Consider the following 16,327-nt stretch of genomic DNA (forward strand, 5'->3'; position numbering starts at 1 on the left):
ACCCTCACAACTGGACCACTAGATTATAGGTCAGGGGTTAGCAACATGTAGATCGCAATCTACCAGTAGATTGCAGACAGGTGACTGGTAGATCTCAGGCTGGGCTTGCTGACCCACCATTTCAGGGCATCAAACAGAGTGCAATACAGAGGGACTCCAGAGTGGTGCCAGCAGCAGGAAAGAAGAGATCTTCAGGTCAGTGTGAAGCAATACACCAGGCATAATAGTATAGGGTTTCTTAAACAGTGATGTGCTGCAGTTTACCCACAACGTGGGTGCAGTGTACCTGCAGCTTTCCTGTGGGTTTGCTGTGTCTAGTCATATGCCTCGTACACACGATCAGTTTACCTGACAAGAAAAGTGCGATGTGAGGTTTTTGTCAGGAATTCCGACTGTGTGTATGCTCCATCACACTTTTTCTGTCAGTTTTCCGGCCAAGAAAAGATTGAGAGCAGGATCTCAATTTTTGTGACAGGAAAAATTCCTATGTGAATCGCGGTCGTCTGTATGCAATTACGACGCAAAAAAAAAGTGCATGCTCAGAATCAAGCAGAAGAGCCAAACTGCCTATTGAACTTTATTTATCTTGGCTCGTCATACATGTTGTACGTCACCGCGTTCTTGATATTCGGAATTTCAGACAAGATTAGTGTGACCGTGCGTATGCAAGACAAATTTCAGCCGTTTTCCTGCTGAAAAAAAAAACCCGGGTTTCCTGTCGGAAAAACTGATCGTGTGTACGAGGCATTAGACGTCTATCATATCCTGTGGGTTTGGTGCGCCTTCTAAAAGCGGCTCCTTTACAAGTGCAGCGGGCACTGCTCCTCCTCTTCAAAAAGCATTCCCAGTATGTTTGACAGGTGGTGAGGTAATATGTTGCCTCCTCACCACCTGATATAAACCCATAATTGCCATGCAATGCACGTGATTGCGACACAGTAGTACGGCAATTTAAAGTTTAAATCAGGTGTGAGGAGGCAACACTGCGCCCGGTGACCTTTGACTTCTCTCATGTTGTTCAGGAGATCTCCACCTCTTTAAGGTTGCCTACCCCTGTGGGGGTCAAAAACACCAAAACATCAATCCACCATGAACTGCTCTAGCATGGATCCAGACATCACTCATGTTAAAAGGTGTAAAGATAAAAACCACTTCATAGTGTACATCAAAACCATTTGAATTTTTTTAAAAGCACATATACACTGTAGTTGTACCCTTTGCTACTACAAGCGGTGGTTTCTGCAGAGTAAGTTCATACTTTAGGTGTTCAGACTAGCTTAGACTAGGCTTTCTCAACCTTTTTACTCTAGAGCAGTGGTTCTCAACCTGGGGGTCGGGACCCCCCCCGGATCTAATGACAATTTGTCAGGGTCAACGAATCCTGGGCTGTTCCTGAAGCCCGCAATGCTCTCCCAGTCTTTTGGCGGCTGCCCAACAGGGCTGTCCCTGGAGCATGTGGCAGCCCAGCTGGGCTGTTCCTGGAGCCCACGGACGCCCATTCAGCCTCTTTGTAGCCGCTCATTCAGTTCATGGCATGGCTGGGGGGCAGAGACTAGAGGTCAGCTGACTGGTGAGGAATATGAAGTGGGAGGGGCTGGAGGAGACCCTATATCCTGATTTCAGCATAGTTGGTGTCACTGTTACGAAACACCCAAAAGTCGGAGACACAGTGAATCCGGAGACACATTGCGTAACACTACCTGTGATTAGGGTTACCATTAAAAGTCCCCACTACAGTTCTCAAATCAGTAGATAACCTTGATCAAGAGCACCTAAGTTGGTTGATCAGCACTGCCAATCATCCCAACTCCCCGCCAGCATTGCCACTCATCCCAACTCCCCGCCAGAACTGCCACTCATCACATCCCCCCCAACCAAGGAGTAAGAGAAGGAATAAAAATAAAGAATACGTGGAATGGAGAGGAAAAGAAGGGGAGGATCAAAGAAAAAGGGAGATAAATAATAAGAAAGCTGGCTAGAGAGAGGGATGGGGAAAAAAACAAGAAATTAGCATAAAGAGAGATAAAAGGGAAAGAAAGGAGAACAAGGAGAAAGAGTGGTACATCCTAAAATGTATGATAAAGGGTTTTAATACTGTACTAGTGAAAGGGACTCAGGGAGCGCTAAATGTCCATGGGTTAGCGGCGCAAATCTTTTGTCTTGTCTTGGGAGCTAACAACCCACGCTATGAAAATAATTTTACTGTTAGGGGTCCACAAAAATTTGGAAATTTTATCAAGGGGTCACGGCACTAGAAAGGTTGAGAACCACTGCTTTAGAGGTACCCCTAAAATAATTTCTGGGTCTTAGGGAACCCTTACTAAAACCAGTTCATTGAGGGTCAGTGGGACAAATGCTTTGTATGTTGGTGGTCAGTAGAAAGAATATAACCCTTACAATGGCGGTCAAAATACCAATTTTACAGACAGCTATAAAGATAACTGGGGTCATGCTGCTATTTCTGACAAGTGGTATTGGCCCTGGAACAAGGCACAGCTCAAGGAACCCCTAAAATACTCTAGAACACAAGTGTCAAACACAAGCCCCGCGGGCCGAATCCGGCCCTCCAGGCCATTTCATGTGGCCCTCGCGCCTCTCGTGCAGCTGCAGGAGAGCTCCAGCCCTCCTCTGGTCCTCCTTCAGACCCTTACTTTTTGCTTTCAAGCAATGCCTCCATCTTCTTCCCAGCGGTAGCATAAGGTAAGGGGGATGCACTGTGATGTAAGGGAGAGTGGGGGACTCAACTTCTGATGGTGGGGTGGCTCTTGACATCTAATGTAAGGGGAGGTAATGCGCTGGACATCTAATCTTACAGATACAACCGGCCCTTTTGAGGGCAATCATAATGCTGATGCGGCCCATGATGAAATTGAGTTTGACACCCCTGCTCTAGAGGAACCCTAGAGTTTCAAAGATCCCTGGTTGAGAATGCCTGGCTTAGACATAAGGCATAGATTGCTTTTGGTTTTGCAATGGTAATGACATTCAGATCTACCAGGAGAACCTGTCCAAAATTTAAAAAACTGTCTCAGATATATAGTGCAGGCACCCAGAGGCAATACGGCACATGTGCTCTGAAGGAATGGCATACCAGTGCCGTTTCTTCAGAGCCCTGTGCCATAAACAGCTACTCCCATGCACACACACGAGAGTGACGTCATCGTGGCTCGTCCATTCAAAGGACAGGAGGCTACGAACCCGGATCGGTGGGAGCCTTTTTTTTTCTTTTACATGTCCAGCAGCGGCGTGATTGACGATAAATTTACATCGGGGGACACTGTTTTTTTATTAAAGTAATTGTCAAAAACTGTCTCTATGTGTTCATGATTTGTGACACTTTTTTGGTGAATGGGTAGGGGTACTATGTACTCCCTACTTATTCACATGGGGGGACAGGATCTGGGGGCCTGGTATGGTTCAGGAGGATGGGCGCCCACTCATCCCTCCCCCTTTCCTAAACCTGCCAGGCTGCTTGCTCGGATAAGTGTCTGGTATGGATTTTGGGGGGGAACCCACGGCAATTGCAACCTCGAGTCAATTTAAATGTGATTTTACTTGTTTTTTTCTTTAGAAATTTCATTTTTGTTCTATGCATGTTGCAGATGTGCTAATTTACAGGCAGTCTAAGGGGACCCCTGTGATGTATAAAGAACACTAAGTGTTAAAGCAGGTGCACATTGTATACCACCTGCCTAAACTGGTGACCACTGTTTGATTTTCCAAAAATTGGCAAGTAAGGGTATCAAAAATCATCTTTTTTTGGAAGGGGGATCCCTGAATGTCAGTTTGGAAATGGGGGCCACTCTAGTCCTATGGTACCGTTTGGCAGGGCAGAGGAACTAATCATCATGAGGTGCCCTCCATCCCAGCCACCAATGTCATCCTCACAGCAGGCGGGATCGGGAGGAGCTGCAGATCAGGACTGCGGGCCGGGGCACTGCCCAAGTTGTTATGTTAACAAGCAGGTAATTAATTACACAGCTTGTTATTATGAAAAGTCTCCCACTTTCTGTCCTGACCTTTTGTGGCAGAGTGGAGTGGCTGGGTGTTCCAGGAGAGGACACCCAGCCATGGCAGTGGCACAGCCACTGTCCGGACAGGGCTTTCCAGTTCCAGACCGCGGTCCGCCATTTAATGGCCGCTGACCTGTAGCAAGAGCATTATTCAACTTTAGTCAAAGCGGCACGTTTTTGTTTTTTCTACAGACACCCCTTATTTGCACAGGCCGATTTTTTGGGTGTGAACCAACCCTTTAAATTAAAAACAGGCAATAGGCAGCGCAAGTAGCACATACTAAACTGGCCCTCAGTGGCATCAGAAACCATTACTGTATTTATGTAGACAGGATATGCTGCATAAAATGAGATTATGACCCAACCGCTTTATTTTCCTAAACTCATCCTATACCATCATGCAACATTAGCTCTAAATAATGACTGTCTGTGTCTATAGCCCACTCTTTTAATGAAGAATCTTATCCAGACTAATGTAGTGGAACTGAGTGGTTCTCTCTAATGCGATCAATTCTGTAGCAAAACACAACAGCTACATTTCCATTATGTGCCCTGACTGTCAGATACATTTACACTGCCATGGATTATGATGAGGGCACACAGCCACAGACTGATTACACAGAAAAACATCAAACAAGAGGTGTAAAAACCTTGCTAAATTTGTTACTGATAACAGTGATGACATCATAGCTGTGCCCTACCTCTTCTTATTACCTATTCCTGGAAACAGGAATAGCGCAAAAAATAAAAACCACAGAGGTGATCAAATACCACCAAAAGAAAGCTCTATTTGTGTGGAAAAAAAGGACGCCAATTTTGTTTGGGAACCACGTCACACGACCGCGCAATTGTCAGTTAAAGTGATGCAGTGCCGAATCACAAAGATGTCATCTTGCCGTGTATCGCCGCTCCCAGCGCTGTGATTGGCTGGAGCGGCGATGTCGTCACTCCCGCGCGCATCATTCCGGCAAGGTCCGGCGGCTGCCGGCCCTTTAGCCGAGGATCCCCCCTGCGCATGCGCCGCAGCGGCGCATTGCGAGGGCAATATATCCTAAACCGTACAGGTTTAGGAGATATTCTTTATACCTACAGGTAAGCCTTATTATAGGCTCACCTGTAGGTAAAAGCGGTAGTAAAGACTTTACTACCACTTTAAGTACTGAAACTGATGATTGAAACAAGTTTATCAAGTCTTCACGTGCTTTGAAAACAATAAAAAAGGGATTGTTTTGGAAACATTGTAAACGGATTATTAAGATAAGGCTCAGGACACCTTGTATTCTCTTCCTGTACAATCAGGCTGCTACTCTTCGGCTGGGAAAGACTAATCACAGCTCTGCTATGAGGATTGGTTGGGTGTAGACATTGCTGTTTGGATCATTGCAGGTCGGCAGCAATGGAGGTGGTCCCATAGAAATCTATGCTGTACATTGACTGTGGCCAGATCTCAGAGAAAGGGGGTATTTAAGGTCTAGGAGAGGGCACAGAGGGCATGGACATGGGAGGGCAGTCTTTTAGGCAGGCCAAAAGGGGAAGCTGCCCTGGGCCCCATCATTGTTGTGGGGCCTAAGGCAGATGCCTCATACTTGCCAACTATCCCAGTTTAAATTCCCTTGAAGTTTGCTGTCTCCCGATATCTCAGTGTGAATTCCTGTTACTGCTGCTGCCCAGGTCTGCCCGATTGCCGTGTACAGATGACTCACCTGCAGACCCTGTGTTTATATGTAAATAACCTGCATTGATATGTAAATAGCAGCAGCATTAATATGTAAATAGCCACAGACAGCGGCATTGATATGTGAATAGAGGCGCCATTCATATGTATATCATGTCTTACTGAGGTCACATACACCATCACTTCTGCTGAATGCTGCCCAGTGGGGGGGTAAAGGCGCATGCTCGAAAGTCCTGCCTACAACTGTGGTCATTAAGCCCAGCATCAGCCGGTTCTTCAAAGTAAGAAAATTGGAAGTGGAACCCTTTTTCAAAATAACATGAATTTTGGTGCATGTGAACACACAAATCTCAGCAGATGCGTGAGTGGTTGTAAACCTCCTATATAAAAAAATAAAATAAAAAAACACCCTCCAAGATAAAGGCATAATGAGCTAGTATGCATAACATACTAGCTCATTGTGAATTACTTACCCGAGAATGAAGCCCCCGCAGCCGTCCTCGTCTCCCCCTCCGACCGGAGACATCTATCCCGGAGGTTACTTCCGGGTATCACGGCTCAGGCGCTGTGATTGGCCGGAGTTCAATTTTGGTCTGATCTGGCCAGAGCACCTTCTTCCACATGTTTGCTGTGTCCCCCACATGGCTTCTCGCAAACTGAAAACAGGACTTCTTATGGCTTTCTTCTTGCCACTCTTCCATAAAGGGCAGATTTGTGGAGAACACGACTGAGGCCCCGTACACACGACCGAGTTTCTCGCCAGAATTCAGCCAGAAACTCGGTCGGAGCTGGATTCTGCCGAGAAACTCGGTCGTGTGTACACTTTTCAGCGAGGAAGCCGACGAGAAACTCGTCGGGCCGAAAAGAGAACATGTTCTCTATTTCCTCGTTGTTCAATGAGGAAAGTCGGCCCGCCGAGATCTCGGCGGCTTCCACACTGAACTCGACGAGGAACTCGATGTGTTTGGCACGTCGAGTTCCTCGGATGTGTGTACGGGGCCTAATAGGTGTCCTGTGGACAGATTTTCCCACCTGAGCTGTGGATCTCTGCAGAGATCTCTTGACTGCTTCTCTGATTAATGATCTCCTTTCCCGGCCTGTCAGTTTAGGTGAACGGTCATGTCTTGGTAGGTTTGCAGTTGTGCCATACTCTTTCCATTTCCGGATGATGGATTGAACAGTGCTTCGTGAGATGTTCAAAGCTTGGGATTTTTTTTAATAACCTAAACCTGCTTTAAACTTCTCCACAGCCTTATCCCTGACCTGCCTGGTGTGTTCCTTGGCCTTCATGATGTTGTTTTTGCACTAAAATTTCAAAAAAAACTCTGAGGGCTTCACAGAACAGCTAAATTTATACTAACATTAAATTACACAGATGTGGCTTCTGAAGGCAATTGGTTCCACTAGATTTTAGTTGTGGGTATCAGAGTAAAGGGGGCTGAATAGAAATCCACGCCACACTTTTCACATATTTATTTGTAAAAAGAATTGAAAACCATTTAACATTTTCCTTCCACTGCACAAAAATGCTCTCGCAAAGCGCGGTGACGTACAACACGTACGACGGCACTATAAAGGGGAAGTTCCATGCGGATGGCGCCACCCTTTGGGCTGCTTTAGCTGATTTCGTGTTAGTAAAAGACGATAAGCGCTTTTCTGTCTGTTACAGCGTGATGAATGTGCTTACTCCATTACGAAAGCTAGTTTTACCAGAACGAGCGCTACCGTCTCATAACTTGCTTCTGAGCATGCACGTTTTTTTCACGTCGTTAAAGCCCACACACGCCAATTTATAACAACCTTAAAAACGACAACGTTAAAAAAGTGGTTTAAAAAAAAAAGCATGTTCGACAAAAAAAGTGCCCATTTTTTAGAACCCGAAAAATGCTCTGAAACCCACAGACGGTCGTTTTTAACGACATAAAAAAAAACGTCATTTTTTAGAACCTGAAAAACGGTCGTGTGTACGCGGCATGACAAGCGGGAGTGAAATCGTGCAAGTTTAGCTGAACTCGCACGGCTTCATTCCCACAACCCAGTGTGAACCTGGGCTAAAGGCAATGTTATATGTGAAATAAATAGGGATGCACCGATATATCGGCGGCCGATAAATATCGGCCGAAAATAGCTGTTTTGGGGAAATGCCGAAACAACTTAAAAATTGCCGATAATGACTAGTGGTGCAACGTGGGATTGCAGAGCGGTAAAACACACACTGAAATTGTCTCCGCTCTGCTCGCACACAGCCCCGCCTGCTCCTAACCACGCTGTGATAGACAGAATGCGGGTCTAATGCTGAGATGTGTTCTGTCTATCACAGCGTGGGGTTAGGAGGAGGCGGGGCTGTGTGCGAGCAGCGTGGAGACAGTTTCGACATACGGGCGGTGAGTTGCTTTCCCCTTCTTTCTAGCATAACATGTTTGCAGCCATCCGTCCTCCCCTCTCCCCCCACATACATCCCTCGGCTGGCTCTATCTTCGGACTCTGTCCCCCCCCTCCTCCTATCCCTGGCTGCCTAGTCTGGCTCCTGTCCCTGCCGCCAATGCACTCCTGTTTTGGAGGTGACAGGGTTAATAAAGAGAACCTGTCACCTCCATTTGCTATCACACAGGGAATTATTTTCTCCTGTGTGATAGCAATAAAGTTAAGTGTAAAAAACGTAAGAAATAATAATTAAATGAATAAAATAAGTAATTAAAAAGTAAAGAATAAGGAAAATAATATTAAAAATAAGAAAATTATACAAAAATAAAAAAAGTAAAACGACAAGCTACAAAAAATAAATAATGATAAAGTGATAGTCATAAAAAAAAAAACAAGAGGCGGCAATTGGGGGACAGTGATAGGATGCTCCATAAATATTTGCAATCCGACTGTACTGTTTTAACATACAATTATAAAAAAAAAAAAAGAAAAGTAATTTTCGGTTTCGGCCTGACATTTTTTTTTTATTTCGGTTTCGTTTCTGAAATTTCCATTTCGGTGCACCTCTAGAAATAACTTTTCTCTATGGGGGAGAGGGCAGAAGGGGGCATATCCCTGTCCGATCATCTTTAGTGCTGCTCATTCTGAAAGAGCAAAAATTAACCCCCACAGAAGATTTCTAGAATCCAGTAGCCTGCACATCACGGGTCACCCTTCATAAATAAGATAAAGATAAGATAAATCATGTAACTAAAACTGTAGAATTTTTTTTTTTTTTTAACTAAACTTCTGCTTTAATCTCCCTAACCCCTCAACTGAAAAGAAAAAAAGAAAAAACGATTGGCTTTAGATACAATAGGCACTTTGCCTGCATATTTGTTCCAGGTCATGGATTCACCAAGAGGAGAAGTAAGCAAAAGAATGACAGCCCCAGGGCCTGCACCTTTAAAAAGTCAACAAGTCAGCAGAGGCAATTAGTGTGTGTATGTGTGTGTGTGTATATATATGTGTATACAGGCCTTTTTTTCTCAGAAAACAGGTGCAGGAACTCAACCATAAGGCCCCTTTCACACGGTCGCACCATTCAGGTCCGCCTGTCAGTCTTTACGGCGGACCTGAACGGCCGCTCCATACATCTCTATGAATCGTTGGATGTCAGTGGTGACATGTCCGCTGACATCTGATCCGCCAAAATCAGACGGATGGTGATACGTCCGTCCATGGCGGATCGGATCAGGTGAGATCTGATGAAAACGGACATGCTGTCCCTTTTCGTCCGATTTCTCCATAGGAGACAGCGGCGCTGGACAAGCCCCTCCCCGCTCAGTGAGCACAGAGGGACCTGTCATCCGCCGGCTCAGCGGAGAGATCTCCCGCTGAAAGCGGATCCGTCCCCTTGCGGAAGGGGCCTTATATTTCAAACTGAATGGGTTGTTTTACAAGGTGACCGTTTACAACCACTTTAACTTTAATTCAACTTTAAAACGGAGGTCCACCTGAATTGTTTTTTTTTTAAAACCAGCAGCTACAAATACTGCAGCTGCTGACTTTTAATAAACGGACACTTACCTGTCCAGCGCGCCTGCAATGTCGGCAGCTGAGGCCGAGCAATCGCTCTTCTCTCAGCTGCCCCGCCACCATCCTCGGTTAGGGTTCCCTACTGCGCATGTGCGAGCCGCGCGGCGCGCTCTCACTGGTGCCCGCTGTCCCCTGGAACCAGTGTGTTTCCCAGAAGAAAGCAGGGGGTGATGCGAAGGGGCGTGACTACCGCGGGAGTCTATTCCCGGAAGTGGGTGCAAATACCTGTATTATACAGGTATCTGCACCCCCCTGAAAGGTGGCAAATGTGACACCGGAGGGGGGGGAGGGTTCCAAAATGCGGAGGTTCACTTTTCGTGTGGACCTCTGCTTTAAAGGGGTTGTAAAGACAAAAATATTTTCCTCTTAAATTAAAGTCTGACAGTAGCTGATAAAGTAAAAAGTAATGTTTTGCATTATAACTAGTTTGATACCTGTTGAAATCGAGCTGTTTTGTTCACCTCCAGCACTCCTGAATCATTATTCTCACTGACTTCCTGGTTTGCGGTGCGCATTCATTCTTGCTACATCACGGCCTAATGGGAACTACAGTTCCCATTAGGCTTAGCCTCCATGCCTGTGAGGGATAAGAGAGCATCTTCACGCAGCGCTGTAGTCATAGGGAGGGGGTGAGCACATTCTGCTTTCCACCATGCAAAACAGCTCAGATGCTGGTGGAAAGCAAGAAGAGGAGAGACAGGAAATGGCATTTTCAAACCTGGATTACTGTATGTTGGAGGTCAAAAGGAAAAACGAGGTAAGTGATATTTAAATGCTCTAGCTTACAGCAATCAATTGATCTAATAAAAAACAAACCTTTAGTGTTCCTTTAAGTTTCAGAGCAATCGGTGCAGAGATTTGACCTGGGAGATACAGTATATGAGAAGACACAGCATTGCCTTCCTATAACGCACAGTATTTATACATCCTCACTTCCAGCACTGTGACCCTAATGATTGTACTGCTCCCCATCAGGGTAATAGCTAAGGCCGGCCACAGACCGTGCAAATTTCTTTTCTGCAACCTGTGAAGAAATTTGCACATTTCCCCCATCAATACAGATGGTGTTGACTGTTGACAAGGAAACCCCTCCTGCCAAGCAATTGTCTTTTCCTGATGGGAGGCAAAAGGGGGCCGTCCCCGCCAGGAGAAGATAGTGATTAATGCTAGCAGCTATAGCAGCGGCTTGCAATAATCGCAAGCGAATCCCGCAAACTGGTTGATCGATCGATTAACTTGGTACATTCAGCCTGCCCATTAATAGTTTGAATTTCAGCAGGAACCAGCCTAGATTCCAACCTTCTATGGCCAGCCTAATATGACCCAGATGAGTTTTTATCCGAATAGGTTGATAAGCCGGTCATGTTACCAGCGATGGAAGTACAGGAAGACGACGCATGCAGAATTTTCAGATATCAGTGACCCATTGCAGATAATTATGATGTAACCTTTTATAGGACATCGATACCCCTATGTATAATAAGTAGCTATGCTATAATTAGTATATAGTAATTAGTATGTAATGAATGAATGACTTGTATAGCGCTACACATGCAAACGGAATCGCCTCTAGGCGCTTTTTGCAGCCAGTGTCTTCCTGGCTGGCGCAGTCATTTTACCCCGTAGTATCTTGACACACACATATATACATATATATACTGGGCCAATTTGGCCATGATCCAATTCAGTGTTTCCCAACTCCAGTCCTCAAGGCACACCAACAGGTCATGTTTTCAGGCTTTCCAATATTTTTCACAGGTGATTTGATCAGTTTCACTGCCTTAGGAATTACCACAGCCGTTTCATCTGAGGGAAATCCTGAAAACATGACCTGTTGGGGTGCCCCGAGGACTGGAGTTGAAAACCATTGATCTAATTAACCTACCAGCATGTCTTTGGAGTGTGGGAGGAAACCCACGCAGACACAGGGAGAACATGCAAACTCCAAGCAGATGGTGTCGTGGTCGGGATTTGAACCAGCGACCCTTTTGCTGCTAGGTGAAGGTGCTAACCACTACACCACTGTGGATGCCACAGTAATTAGTATGTAATAATTAGCATATAATAATTAGTATGTAATAATTAGCATATAATAATTAGTATGTAATAATTAGCATATAATAATTAGTATGTAATAATTAGCATATAATAATTAGCACATAATAACTAGCATATAGTAATAAGTATGTAATAATTAGTATATAGTAATAAGTATTTAATAATTAGTATATACAGTAAAACCTTGGCTTGCAAGAATAATTCGTTCCAGAAACATGCTTGTAATCCAAAGCACTTGTATATCAAAGCAAATTTCCCCATAAGAAATAATGGAAACTTAAATGATTAGTTCCACAACAATTTATCAATAGGTCCTTCAGTTTATCGTCTATAGATTACAACAATGTGACCAGGTTGTGTAACCATAAAATGTCCAACCACAAATGGAAGCCTCCGCAGGGGGATTAGAAGAAAAATCCAGCAGGAGCTCCAGAGTATAAAAGAGAAGAGAGGTGCTTCTGAGGCCTCGTACACACGACAGAGTTTCTCGGCAGAATTCAGCGAGAAACTCGGTCAGAGCCGGATTCTGCCGAGAAACTCTGTCGTGTGTACACTTTCGGCCCGATGGAGCCGCCGAGGAACTCGTCGAGAAAATAGAGAACATATTCTCTATTTTCTCGTTGTTCTATGGGAGCTCTCGGCCCGCCGAGCTCCTCGGCGGCTTCAGGGCTGAACTGGCCGAGGAACTCGATGTGTTTGGCCCGCCGAGCTCCTCGGCGGCTTCAGGGCTGAACTGGCCGAGGAACTCGATGTATTTGGCACGTCGAGTTCCTCGGCCGTGTGTACGAGGCCTAAGGCCACGTACACACGGTCGTTCCAAACCGATGAGAATGGTCCGACGGGCCATTTCCGTTAGGAACTATGATATAGTAATAAGTAGTACCGGTATGTAATAATTAGTATATAGTAATTAGCATATAATAATTAGCACGTAATATTTAGGCTTAATTTCCATGGACGTTTTTACAGCCACTTTTCTGAGCTTTTTTTGCAGCTTAAAAACGGCTCTCCATGTTAGTCTATGGCTTCATGCCCACCATGACGTTTTTGAGCTGTAGATGGCTGAGCCGTTTTTAAGCTGCAAAAAAAACCAGGACCAGTGCGTTCTGAAGCTCCAGCCTTAGAGCTGTAAAACGCCAGACATTAAAAAACGCACAAAAACGCTCAAAAAACGCACAAAAACGCTACCGCTGCATTTTTGAGCTCCAGCTCAAAAACATGGACAGGCGTTTTTAAGCTGTAAAAAAGGCTAAAAAAAAAGTGGCTGTAAAAACGTCCATGGAAATGAAGCCTTAGCATATAGTAATAAGTATGTAATAATTAGTATGTAATAAATAGTATATAGTAATAAGTATGTAATCATTAGCATATAGTAATAAGTATGTAATAATTAGTATATCGTAATAAGTATGTAATAAATAGCATATAGTAATAAGTATGTAATAATTCGTATATAGTAATAAGTATGTAATAAATAGCATATAGTAACAAGTATGTAATAATTAGCATATAGTAATATGCATGTAATAATTGGCATATAGTAACAAGTATGTAATAATTAGTATATAGTAATAAGTATGTAACAATTAGTATATAGTAATAAGTATGTAACAATTAGTATATAGTAATAAGTATGTAATAATTGGCATATAGTAATATGCATGTAATAATTGGCATATAGTAACAAGTACTGTATTTATTGGCGAATAACACTCACTTTTTTACCCTGAAAATAGAGGGTAAACTGTGCCTGCGTGTTATACGCAGTGGGCTGTGTAAAGTTTTTCTCCTGAAACTTCAATCTCAAAGTTTGGGTGCGTGTTATACGCCGATAAATACGGGTATGTAATAATTGGCATATAATAACAAGTATGTAATAATTAGCATATAGTAACAAGTATGTAATAATTGGCATATAGTAACAAGTATGTAATAATTAGCAAATAGTAATAAGTATGTAATAATTAGTATATAGTAATAAGTATGTAACAATTAGTATATAGTAATAAGTATGTAATAATTGGCATATAGTAATAAGTATGTAATAATTAGTATATAGTAATAAGTATGTAACAATTAGTATATAGTAATAAGTATGTAATAATTGGCATATAGTAATAAGTATGTAATAATTGGCATATAGTAATAAGTATGTAACAATTAGTATATAGTAATAAGTATGTAATATTAGCATATAGTAATAAGTATGTAATAATTAGCATATAGTAATTAGTATGTAATAATTAGCATATAGTAATAAGTATGTAATAAATGGCATATAGTAATAAGTATGTAATAATCGCACTTACCTTACTACAACCACAGACAACTCTTCCTCCAGCTGCAGCAATCTCTTCCTCCTATGGAGCTAAATGTCTTTCTTTATCCGGATGAAGGTCCTTACCTGGGAAGTGGGATGGCGGTGGGCGTCCCGCTGTTGCTGAAGCCGCAGACCCCGAATTACCTGTGGCTAATCTAAGCAGACTTGTTTTTGAGCTGGGGGAGGTGGGGGGAATGTGGGCAGGGAGGAGGCGGAGGAGGAGGCTGCTGGGCTGGAAAAAAATAAAGGCTGGGGACGAGTGTGAAGGTCAAATGTATTTGTCTCAAGGAGCGGCTGAAGTTGGGCAAGTTAATGAGTAACCCCCCCTCTCTGTGTTTGGGCATTTTTTAAAGGGAATTATGAATGTGCAGAACAAGTTCTTGTGGCGGTGACACTTGTAGAGTCGCTCAGGAATTCCATGACAGGCGCAGGAGGAAGACAAACTGGCTGCTCAAGATCAGCCAAAAAATGCAGCTCTCCCCACAGGTAGTGAGAATCCAGAAATACAGGGAGGGGTCTGACCCCGGCGGCAGGTTCCGAGGTGATTGGAGCAAAATGTGATCGGATAACGATCGGCAAAGTGGAGTCACTTCAAATATCCTAACATAAAACGTTTTTTTTTTTATGTCAACTCCACCCAAAACGGGCAATCCAGTTTTTGGCTGGGCACCTGTGAGTTGCAACACGCGCCATTGTTTCTTAAAGAAAGACTCCGCACAACACATTTTTAGCCCTTGTTCACACCTGTGCAATTTGTCATGCAATTTGATTCAAAATCGCATGAAAAGTTGCACCCTATTTGCCAGCAATGGAACCATTCAAACCGTTGCGACTCAAGTTGCAGCGGATTTGTAAAAAGGTTCCTGCATGACTTTTTGGGGGGATTTTATTGCAACTTTAAAAACACATGACCAGTTGCACCATATTGACAGCAACAGAACCGTTCAAATCATTGCGACCCAAGTTGCAGTGGATTTGAAAAAGGTTCCTGCACAAAAAAATCCTTTATATTGGCTTTTGGAATTTACAAATGCAGCAATTTAGAAATCAGATGAAAGGTTTAGCACTGGAAACACTTTTTGTATAGAGCTATGGAAACGTTCACATCGTTGCGACTTAAAGAGGATGTCCGCTGAAAAGAAAATTATTAAAAGCCAGCAGCTACAAATACTGCAGCTGCTGACTTTTAATATCGGCACACTTACCTGTCCTGGAGTCCAGCGCTGTCCGCAGCAGAGGACGAGCGATCGCTCGTAACTCTGTTGCCCCCCACGCCATCCTCGGTGAGGGAACCAGGAAGTGAAGCACTCCGGCTTCACTGCCCGGTTCCCTACGGCGCATGCGCGAGTTGCGCTGCGCCTGCTGATTGGCTACCGCTGTGCTTTGGGAGCCGAGTGTTCCAAGAGCACAAGGGGGGGGGAGGACGGGAGGTGACGTCATGCCCGCAGTCTGCAGTCCGCAGTGGCCGGAAGTGGGTGCAAATACCGACCATGTGTACGCTCCATCGGACAAATTTTTTCGGGTTTCACCGGACAAAAAGTTCGGTCTGCAAACGGACAAACTTTACGTCAACAAAAGTCCGATGGTGCCTAGTCCGACCGTGTGTACAGCAAGCAATCGGACTTTTGTACAAAGTACAAACGCGCATGCTCAGAAGCAAAGACCAGCCGGAAGCGCTCTGTCTGGTAGAACTAGCGTTCGTATTTGAAAGAGCACAGGAAGGGGGGGGGAGCGGGGGAGGGAGAGGCCGCCAGGCAGAACCCAGGGAAAAAAGGGGGGGGGGGGAAGGAGCAGGGGACGAGGCAGCAGCCACCAAAGGCCAGTAGGCATGGAGGGGGGCCAAGGGGCGCAGGCCAACCAAAAAACGCGTTGGGGCCTTGCGTCCTCAGTAATAATTTTTATGTTACACTTATTTTCCATGGCTGCCTTTTGTATGTATTAGCCCTTGTATTATGTTTCTCCCTGGAGCTCATGTCCTGATTCCAATTAGATTTGTTTTTACTATCTTTACATATATTTCTTTGATACTAAAAATAAATAAAAAAAATAAACTTTATACTTTTATAAAAACATTTTTTACTCATTGTTCATTTTGTTATTTTTTTTTGCTGCAATTTAAAGTCCCTAGGGGTACTTTTTCTTTTTCTCAAACGTAATATCATAGGTGGACTATGACTTTTTGCATCTTTGTGCTTATATGTTCAGTTTGAATTGCTTAGGTTTGTGCTGGGCTAATTATTCCGAAAAAGTCTGCCAAGC

At 44.1% G+C, this 16,327-nt stretch overlaps 1 protein-coding gene across 2 annotated transcripts in view; it reads right to left on the minus strand.

Annotated features, from left to right (window-relative positions):
* Nucleotides 1–14,508, minus strand: part of SGK2 (serum/glucocorticoid regulated kinase 2) — a 55,702-nt gene extending 41,194 nt beyond the window's left edge. The window contains exon 1 of one of the 2 annotated variants that reach the window (XM_040330491.1): nt 14,153–14,508. The gene's annotated coding sequence lies outside the window, so the exon portion shown is untranslated. Of the gene's footprint in view, nt 1–14,057 lie in introns of both variants that reach the window. The other variant, XM_040330490.1, reaches the window with a different exon arrangement.
* Between the last annotated feature and the right edge of the window lie 1,819 nt (nt 14,509–16,327).

The sequence above is a fragment of the Rana temporaria genome, chromosome 12 (assembly GCF_905171775.1).
Source record: "Rana temporaria chromosome 12, aRanTem1.1, whole genome shotgun sequence".
In the NCBI taxonomy this organism is placed as follows: Eukaryota; Metazoa; Chordata; class Amphibia; order Anura; family Ranidae; genus Rana; species Rana temporaria.